Source organism: Narcine bancroftii, chromosome 5 (genome assembly GCF_036971445.1).
Source record: "Narcine bancroftii isolate sNarBan1 chromosome 5, sNarBan1.hap1, whole genome shotgun sequence".
In the NCBI taxonomy this organism is placed as follows: domain Eukaryota; kingdom Metazoa; phylum Chordata; class Chondrichthyes; order Torpediniformes; family Narcinidae; genus Narcine; species Narcine bancroftii.
The window spans coordinates 255,792,137-255,801,931 of NC_091473.1; positions in this window are offsets into that span (position 1 = coordinate 255,792,137).

Below are 9,795 nucleotides of genomic sequence, written 5' to 3' on the forward strand. Positions count from 1 at the left end.
AACCACCTGCTAATGCCAGCTATCTCTAGGCAACAGCAATGTGCATACATCTCCCAATGAAACAACCTTGCCTTGAAAATCAATTCTGGGATGGATGTGATACAGGAATTATGTGCTGGCATTGGAAAAGGTTCAGAGAAGATTCACAAGAACAATTCCTGGAAGAAGGGATTAGCACATGTGGAATGTTTGACGGTTCTTGGACTGGATGCCTTGGAGTTCAGCAGATTGAGGGACAACCTCATGGAAACATTTTGAATGTTAAAAGGCCTGGGCAGAGTAGGTGTGGCAAGTTGTTTCCCATGGTAGGGGAGTCAAGGACAAGAGGAGAAGGCAGGGGAGTGGGGGAATGGACCAGCTAATGACGAAATGGTGGAGTGGACTCAATGGGCCAAATGGCCTACTTCTGCTCCGATATCTTCTGGTCTTGAGGAATAGCATGGCCATAGATTTCAACGAGGGAAGCAGTTTTGAAGGTAGATATTCATTCATTTTAAATAAAAGTCAACAAGAAATAATGTTAATGTGTGAGGTGAAAGACCCTTCGTCAGATACCTGCTGAAAACACAGAGCAAGTGGGTCAGCATCTGTGGAGAGAGAAATAATGTTAATGTGTGAGGTGAAGACCCTTCGTCAGATACCTGCTGAAAACACAGGGCAGGTGGGTCAGCATCTGTGGAGAGAGAAATAATGTTAATGTGTGAGGTGAAAGACCCTTCGTCAGATACCTGCTGAAAACACAGAGCAAGTGGGTCAGCATCTGTGGAGAGAGAAATAATGTTAATGTGTGAGGTGAAAGACCCTTCGTCAGATACATCTCTGCCTTCTCCACAAATATACAAGTACACAGACTTTTCTACATGCCTTCAATGCTTTAGGACAGATTTAGTCTTTCCAAGTGTTCAAAAAAAAAGTTTTATTAACCTTTACAACCTTTTTGGATGTTTCTGAATGTCAAAAGTATTCACGACTTCTTTGATATTTCATTTGGGGCATTTTTGTCACACCTGAAAACAAATACAAAGTTATTTAAGTTTTTTGTTCTCCCTTCCTGTTATAAGTTTCCCTGCGTCTGTCAGGGGCTGACATTTGCCTTTGCCAGTCTCTCCTATTTCACATATTTACTGAGTGATTAGGTTTACTCTCATACCTGCTGAGTGTGAGAACATTCCAAATCTTTGGTGGAAGACAGAGGTTTCCGGCTATCTCTGGTTTCTTCCCCCTGTGGCATTCCCTTTCTTGCAGTCTTTTTGTAAATTTAAAATTAACATTTTAGAACTACAGCACGGTAACAGGCTATTTCAGCCCATGAGTCTGTGCTGCCCGATTACACCCCATCGGGATTTTGAAAGGAGGGAGACAACTGAAGCCCCCAGGAAGACCCACGCAGACCTGGGGAGAATGTACAAACTCCTTACAGAGAGTGTGGGATTCAAACCCCGGTCCCAGTCACTGGCAGTGACACCGTGCTTCCCCTTCAAAGAGTTTGAAGATTACCGATTGAAAGTTTCCTTGGTGGTGTAACAAAAAACGAAGTTATCTGTTTGGGATACTTTATTCATGGTTCACTGACTGTGCGTTGAATTGTTATTGAGTCATAATTAGGTGCTGGCTGTTGAGTACATGTAAAACCTGTAAGTAGGTTCGCATCAACCCTCAGCCCAATCATGGCCAAGGGGAGGGGAATACTGATCACCCAACACCAACTGCCCAACATGACCTTGGAAGAAATTAAATCTACACTTAGAAAAATGAAACATGAAATATTATTAGAACATAGAACAATGCCAGTAACAGCCTTTGTCCACCATGTCTGTGCTGAACATGATGCCAAATCAACTTCATCTGCCCGCACAAGATCCCTGTCCTTTTATTCCCTGCATACTCATCTGGATGCCTCATAAATGCAACTATTGTATCTGCTTCCACCACTATTCATAGTATCCACCCGTCTCTGTGTAAAATGTATCTCCACACATCTCCATCCTCCTTGATTTACACAGCCATCCCTCCCACACCCATTCTTCACGGCAACTTGGAAATGACATTTGGGCTCCTGAGCCACATTGATACAGATCGTTAACAGCTGGTGCCTGTGGTGTAGCAGTGGATCACAGCCTGCCAACGAGAAGGACTTCTTCATTCCCACTTTCTCTCCAATAACTAGTTACTGGCAACTCCATGTCAGACCTTATTGATGATAATGTGGAAATCTAAATGACCATATCCACTGATCCCCCTTTAATTTTTGTTCCAGTCATCTCCTCAAAGAATCTCAACAGATTAATTGAACTGATTCTCCCTTTATAACTCCATGTTGGCTCTGCCCACTCATGTTTTTCTCTCCACAGATGCTGGCTGACCTACTGATTGGTCCCTGCAGTTTTAGTTTTTAATTTTGGATTTCCACCATCCACAGTGTTTGCTGTTCATTGCTAAACACTACTGCTGCTTTATTTCACAATTAAATATCCGATGATCTGTTTGCCATATCTTGAGCCTTTGTTAATGATCCTTGTAAAAATTCTAATTTGACAAATTTCAATGTGTTTCAATGATCTATAATTAAAGTTTTTGTTTTACTGATTGACTTTACATTTCTGCCCCACAGGTTGAAACTCAGCATTTGCAAACTTCTAGTGACATTCTAATTCAGCTGTTCTCACCTCAGTGAGTATATTCCTGCAGTGTTATTTTTCCAAAGTATTAATTGAGTTGAAAATTGGGGCTATTATAGACTTGGATAAGTGGTATGTTTAAAGAGGCACAGTGAAAACTTATTTATTAAAGCGTGTCTGGTCGACCTTGTGTTGGAAGGATGTTATTCGAGTCTCAAGGGAGGAGTTTACAGCTGATTGGTGTTCTGATGGACCTCCATAACCAATGGAGGTCTAATCTGTTTACGCTTGATTCTGTGTGTTTCCATTTCCATGTTACCTGCAGACACCTGTGAATTTCATTACAGAAGGTTAAATCTCTAAGAAAGCACGAGTTTAGTATTTGTGTTTCATTATTGTGGTCAATCTGTGTCGTGCTGTCAATATCTTGCTGTGCTTAGTCTGCTTGACTGACATTGGACGTGTATTATCTCTACCACTAAAGACACTCCCCTTGGGTAGAACTGTTTATGTACCCATTGTCTTTCATTATTGTACCACTAATTTCTGCTAATAAAATTGAAGTGCCAGTTAATGAAGAAGACAAGGCTGTGGAGTTAACCAGGAATCATGGCTAGTGTGACTGCCCGGCCATAAGTAAGGGGCTCTGTCTCTAGTACCCTCTGACGGATGTAACTGGAGTCTATTCCGTTGACAAAAGCATCCAGCTTCAAAGCATTGCGGTGTTGTTGCACATTGACTGCCCCGACATCACATTCGCTTGCCTTTGAGTCGAGAGCCAGTGCATAGACAGCATCACTTTCCCCGGGTTTCTGGCATCTTGTCAGCAACTCGTGTCGAGCAAGAACCACGTTCTGTGGTGCCACATAGTAAGCGGTCAGACATTCCCGGGCTATAGCCAGAGTGGTAGCTCCTTGCGTTACGGCAAAAGGGACCTCACCCAGCAGGAAATTCAGGTGGCCCCACTGTATCGCCTCATCGACCACGTTATTCCGAGCCATGTAGTAATCGAAACAAGCAATCAAGTGGTTGAAGATTTCTCTGGCCCTAGACAGAAATGAATGCAGCACTCAAGCCAGAGCGGCTGATAATCGACCAGTCTGCCCCGAGGGCCAGAGAAATCTTCGTTCCCCTCCACGGATGCTACCTGACATACTGAGTTGCTCCAGCAGTAGTGTTTTCTGTAGATTGTTTATGATTTATTTTCAGACATTGTGAAGACCAGCCATCTTCATCACTTCCCAGCAGCTCAGTGGGCCGAATGGATGGCCAGGCTGTTCTAAAGAGGAGGGAAATCATCCGTTGTGGAGTTACAGTTTCATCCTGGCCAAAGAGAGCAGATTCCTACTGTGAACGCACCAGTAAACCAGGTTGGTTCTCGCTCACCACACTGAGAATATTTTGTAAAACTTCACACTTCCTTCCTTGAATTTAATTTGAATTGTCCAGCTGCCTTGATGGGATTTTCTGGATCAAGGGGGTTCATGTCTGGCAGCATTTAACCCCTACACGATGACACTCTTGAGTCAGCTCTTTTCAACATGATGCATTTTACCAGCTGCTGTGCATAGATGACAGAGACCCAGCTCATGGCCCAGCACAGTCAGCCCCTTTGAATTTTCGTCTATTTTGGGAGTTTCTATAAAGAGCAAACCCCAGGACAAGATCCATGAAATCCTGCCAGTTTACATGATGCAAAATGGTACAACTTGTGTCTAAATGCTTCCAAAAGGAAACCCCTGTGGCAGAGTAGCCTGAGAGTGCCTGTGTTAGAGGCTGGTTAGTAAAGACAGAGCGTGGAAAAAAGACTGGGTTATTTTCCTGTGTTCAGAGTCACCATGGAAAACCTGAGGCAGTGTGTGCGCCAGATTAAGTAGGAGGTCAGACAGCTGAGTCCTGCTTGCACTGCATTAATATAAGCAGCTGTCACGCTGACACTGACAGTGGGGAGATTGACTTGATACGCTGGGACCCTGCTCAGGTAGCTCGTTACAGTCAATCAGTAAGAGACAATCTTCCACTGCCTTTTCAAGACTGCTACACGCACACACACACACACACACACACACACACACACACACACACACACACAGAGGCCATTCTTAAGATTCCTGATCAGCTGCCAGACATCCTGATGAGGCCAGGTGTGGGCCATAGTGACATAGGAACACTTATGGTAAATTATTTTCCGCTGAGCAATGCACATCAGTTTTTAGCTAGACATTCAAAGGACTTCTCTTTTCTGAACTACATTGCTTCCTGTTTTACTTCCAAATGTAATTTTCCATAGACCCTAGGCGCAAGGTCCCGGATGGAGACTGTTTCCTCGCGCCCATCCAGGTGGGCTACATACATGCATTGGGTGTTCGTGTGGAGGAGCTGAACCCTTTTGACCAGGGGGTTGCTTGTAGGGCCCCTCGCATGTTTTCGTAGCAGGAACGGCCCTGGAGACGTCAGCCAGGGTAGGGTGGTCCCCGACATGGACTTCCTGGGGAAGGAGAAAATTCTTTTGTGAGGGGTAGCATTAGTGACAGTATATGGCAGAGATCGAGTGGCGTGGAGCATCTCTGGAAGGACCTCCTACCAATGGGAGACAGCCAGTCTCTGGACTTTAGGGCAAGGAGAAAATGTCTTCTCAACTGTGCCTTCCACACAGTGCTGTTTTTTCTCTCTCTACTGGCCATTCCCCGGGGCTATAATTCGTGGTCCTGCTGGTGGCGATACCCCTGGCCGGCAGGAATTGGCGCAGCTCATTGCTCATAATCGAGGACCCCCTGTCGCTGTGGATATATGATGGGCAGAACCAGAGTGAAGAGGTTGCGCAGGGCCCCATTGACTCTGATGGTGGTCATATCAGGGCAGGGGATGGCAAAGGGGAAACTGTGAATTCTTGTCGATAACCGTGAGGAAGTATGCATTGCAGGAGGGAAGGGGGCCCTTGAAGTCCATGCTCAGGTGCTCGAAGGGGCACGTGGTTTTTATCAGGTGCGCCCTGTCCGGTTGGTAGAAGGGCAGCTTGCACTCCGCACGTACCCTGCAGTCCCTGGTCAGGTCTCTGAATCCCTATGGAGTGAATGGAGTGTGGCAGATTCCGAGATTTGATAAAGTGAAAGAATCTCGTGAAACCGGGGTAGCAGAGATCATTGTAGAGGGCGTTGAGGTGATCCACCTGTGCCCTGGGACATGCCCCTCGTGTCAGGGCATCCGAGGGCTCATTGAGCTTCATTGGATGGTACAGGATGTAGGTGGAGAGCTTGATCCCCCACCTCAAACTGCTATCATTCTTTACCTTACCCCGCTGTTTATTATTGAACGTGAATCCCCCGGTAGTGCCTTCAGTGCTGTACTGTTTCAACTATCACCTGAGCTTCCTTCTCTATAAAGGAGCATTGGACTTCAGGGCCCTGGAGGATGCGGGAGAAAAAGGCAATGGGATGACCTGCCTGATTGAGGGTGGCAGCCAGGGCGAAATTAGAGGCATCGCTCTCCACCTGGAAGGGGGCAGATTCATCCACTGCTTACGTTGCGGTTTTCGTGATGTCCTACTTTATGTGCAGAAGGCTGCCCTTGCTTCATTTGTCAGGGGGAAGGAGGTGGACTTGAAGGGGGTGGGCTTTATCCGCATAATTTGGAACCCACTGCGTGTAATAAGAAAAGAATCCCACGCACCTTTTCAGGGCCTTGAGGCTGTGGGGAAGGGGGAGATCTAGCAGAGACCGCATGCGGTCAGGGCCAATGCATTGTCCACATCGCAGCCAAGGATCACCAGTCGGGTAGTGCGGAAAACACACATCCTTATTGTAGGTCAGATTCAGGCGTTTAGCGGAGGTGAGGAATTTCTGGAGGTTTGCATCATGGTCTTGCAGGTCGTGGCCGCAGATCGTGACGTTATCCAGATATGAGAAGGTGGCGTGCAGGTTATTTTGGTCTACCATCCGGTCCATCTCCCATTGGAAGATGGAGACGCCACTGGTAACACTGAAGGGGACTCTGAGGAAGTGGTAGAGGCGGCCGTCTGTCTCAAAAACTGTGAAATGATGATCCTCAGGGCGGATACTGGGTGATTTGGTTGACCATATCCGCGATGCGAGGGCGGGGGGGGGGGGGGGGGTTACGCATCCAGCTGCATGTAGCGACTAATGGTTTGACCATAGTCGATCACCATTCTGTGTTTACCCCCACCCTTGACCACCACTACCTGAGCTCTCCAGGGGCTGGTGCTGGTCTCTATAATTCCCTCGTCTAGGAGTCATTGTAGCTCCGCCTTTGTAAACACCCTGTCCTCCTCACTGTATCACCTGCTTGTTATGGTGACTGGCTTACAGTTGGGGTGAGATAGGTGGACAGCAGCAGGGGATCGATGTGGAGGGTAGAGAGACTGCATGTCAGATGGGCTAGCAGGGGAGGAGGGGGAATAGAGCAGCCAATTAAGGAATGTAGGTTGCCGGCTTTGAGGGGTGGGAGAGGGGCTTCATATTGCATAGTGACACTCTTGAAATGGCACTGGAATTCTATCCCCCACAGTACCGGCATGTAGAGCTGCTTAAAGTCACTATATGTCGTGTCCCACGCAGTCAGCGTCACCGTAGTGGAGCTGTGGATTTCTGCGGAGTGAGCCTTTGAGGCTCAGGCGACATTGTAGGGAATTGGTTTTTCCTCGAGGGAGTAACGTTGGACAGTGTCAGGAAGAATAAAGCTCTCGGTACTCCTGCTATCAAAAAAGCATTTAGTCACCTGGTCATTGATGGAGACATCCATCATGGGGCAGGCGAGTTGGTGAGGGGTGTTCTGGTCCAGCACCACCGAAGCCAGGGTCGGTCCGTGGTCTGACTGGGCTGAGTTGCTCTCTGGGGGCACGATGGCGGTGCCCATGCGGTGGCATGGGTCTCCCCGGAAGTTTGGGGGTGTCCAAGACGGTACCCCCCATATCGTGGCGTGGTCATTCCCGGAAGGTGCTGACATCCAAGATGGCAGCTGCCATGCCGCTCATGTGGTGGGGCTGGGGCTGGAGGGCTATGATCGGCACCCTCTTGTGTAGTGGCCCTTCTTCCTGCACATGGAGCATGTTGTATCTCTTGCCGGGCAGTGTTTTCTTTGGGAGGGGGGGTTGCCTGGCTGCAGAAGTAGCACTTTGGGTGCTCCTGGGAAACGGCAGCTGTGGTGGGCTTATTAATAAGGCGCAGAAGCAGACTGGTGACCTGTAGACCAACATCCCGGGGTGGCAACCCTTGTGTGGGCCTGTTCGGAGAATACGCTTCCGCATTGCAGAGGGCGATTTCCAGTGACTTTGCAAGATTGATCACCCCTTTTAAGTCTAACTTTCTCTGTTTGAGTAACCTTTGGCACATGTAGTCGGACTTGATGCATCCAGATCATATCCTCCGTATATATAACATCACCCTTGGGCCTCCTGCATTCCAGTGGGAATAAACCCACACAATCCTACCTCTCCTTGTAGGGAAGACCTTGTATTCCACACAGCAGTAGTTTAAGTCAAAAGTAAAGGTCTCATCAGATGACATCCTGTTGTTGAGGTGCAAACAGTCTTAAAGCATGTTAGATCATTGACCAATGACATTAGGGAAGCTAGGGGGGAAAATTTCTGGGGCCCTGATAGAGGCACTTGCACCATTGATAGCTACAGAGGGTCTTGGAAGATTGGAGGGTGGCTAATGATGTGCTCTTATATAAAAAGGACTTCAAGGATAAGCCAGGGAACTAAAGGCCAGTAAGAATGATGTCTATGATGGGTAGTTACTGGATGACATGCTGAGGTTCCACCAGCATTTAGATGGACGAGGACTGATTGGGGATCGTCAGCATGGCTTTGTGCATGGGAAATAGTGCTTTACAAATGCAAACAAATGTGTACGTCCTGGACCAGATTAACGTGGGGCCTTTTGAAGAGCATGTAAACCTGTGCTTAAAGCTAACCTGCCTTTCCTGGTGGGACAACTTTAGAAGACACTGCCACACAGAGGACAGTACTATATACACAAGTGACTTTTCTATCTCTGAGGAGATGAGGTTCTCAGTGGAAATGGACATCAGCTGCTGCTCTCGGTGTCCACTTGCTGATTACAATACATGCTCCATCATGTCTGGGATCTCTACCTAACAGCAACACTGTGGAATTCAAATCCATGCATGAAGTACACTCCCTGTGAGAGCCCTGACCTGCATCATATCAACCAGAATGCGAGTACTCCCAAACTCCGTAGGCAACGGATTTCTGGATGTTGTGGAAATGCCACCTTTAAGGTCAACATCTGGCACATGACAGAGAGTTGGGAGATGCTTTTGTCCAGGTTAACTGCACTGCTCCCATTTTGTGCTTGTTGCTGAGTTAAACCACTCCAAACCCAAACTGGAGTTTTTGTTTTGCAGACACAGTGATCTACGTCACCATGTTTCAGGGTAAGAAGTAGGAACAGTGCATATGCTGTGGGCAGGGCCCTTGCTTCCCTGGCTATTGTTTCTGCTCAGCAGCTCCTGGTACGTCTGGGAACTTGCACTGTGCTCCTCCTTGGGCAGCGGATACAGGGAAAAGAACTGTCTCCGGTTTTTGAAGAGATGTCTCTTCTCCAAGGCCTGGATGGGGAGGTAGGGTATCTTGGAAGATGTTCAGAAGCTCCAGGAGGAAATCTTTCAGCTTTGTTCTTGCGGCTACCCACCCTTAGCTAACCCACACCTTTCTACCCACCCTTAGCTAACCCACACCTTTATACCCACCCTTAGCTAACCCACACCTTTCTACCCACCCTTAGCTAACCCACACCTTTATACCCACCCTTAGCTAACCCACACCTTTCTACCCACCCTTAGCTAACCCACACCTTTATACCCACCCTTAGCTAACCCACACCTTTCTACCCACCCTTAGCTAACCCACACCTTTCTACCCACCCTTAGCTAACCCACACCTTTCTACCCACCCTTAGCTAACCCACACCTTTCTACCCACCCTTAGCTAACCCACACCTTTCTACCCACCCTTAGCTAACCCACACCTTTCTACCCACCCTTAGCTAACCCACACCTTTCTACCCACCCTTAGGTAACTCACACCTTTCTACCCACACTTAGCTAACCCACACCTTTCTATTCACCCTTAGCTAACCCACCGCCTGTTCCTGTGGCTACCCGCCCTTAGCTAACCCACACCTTTCTACCCACC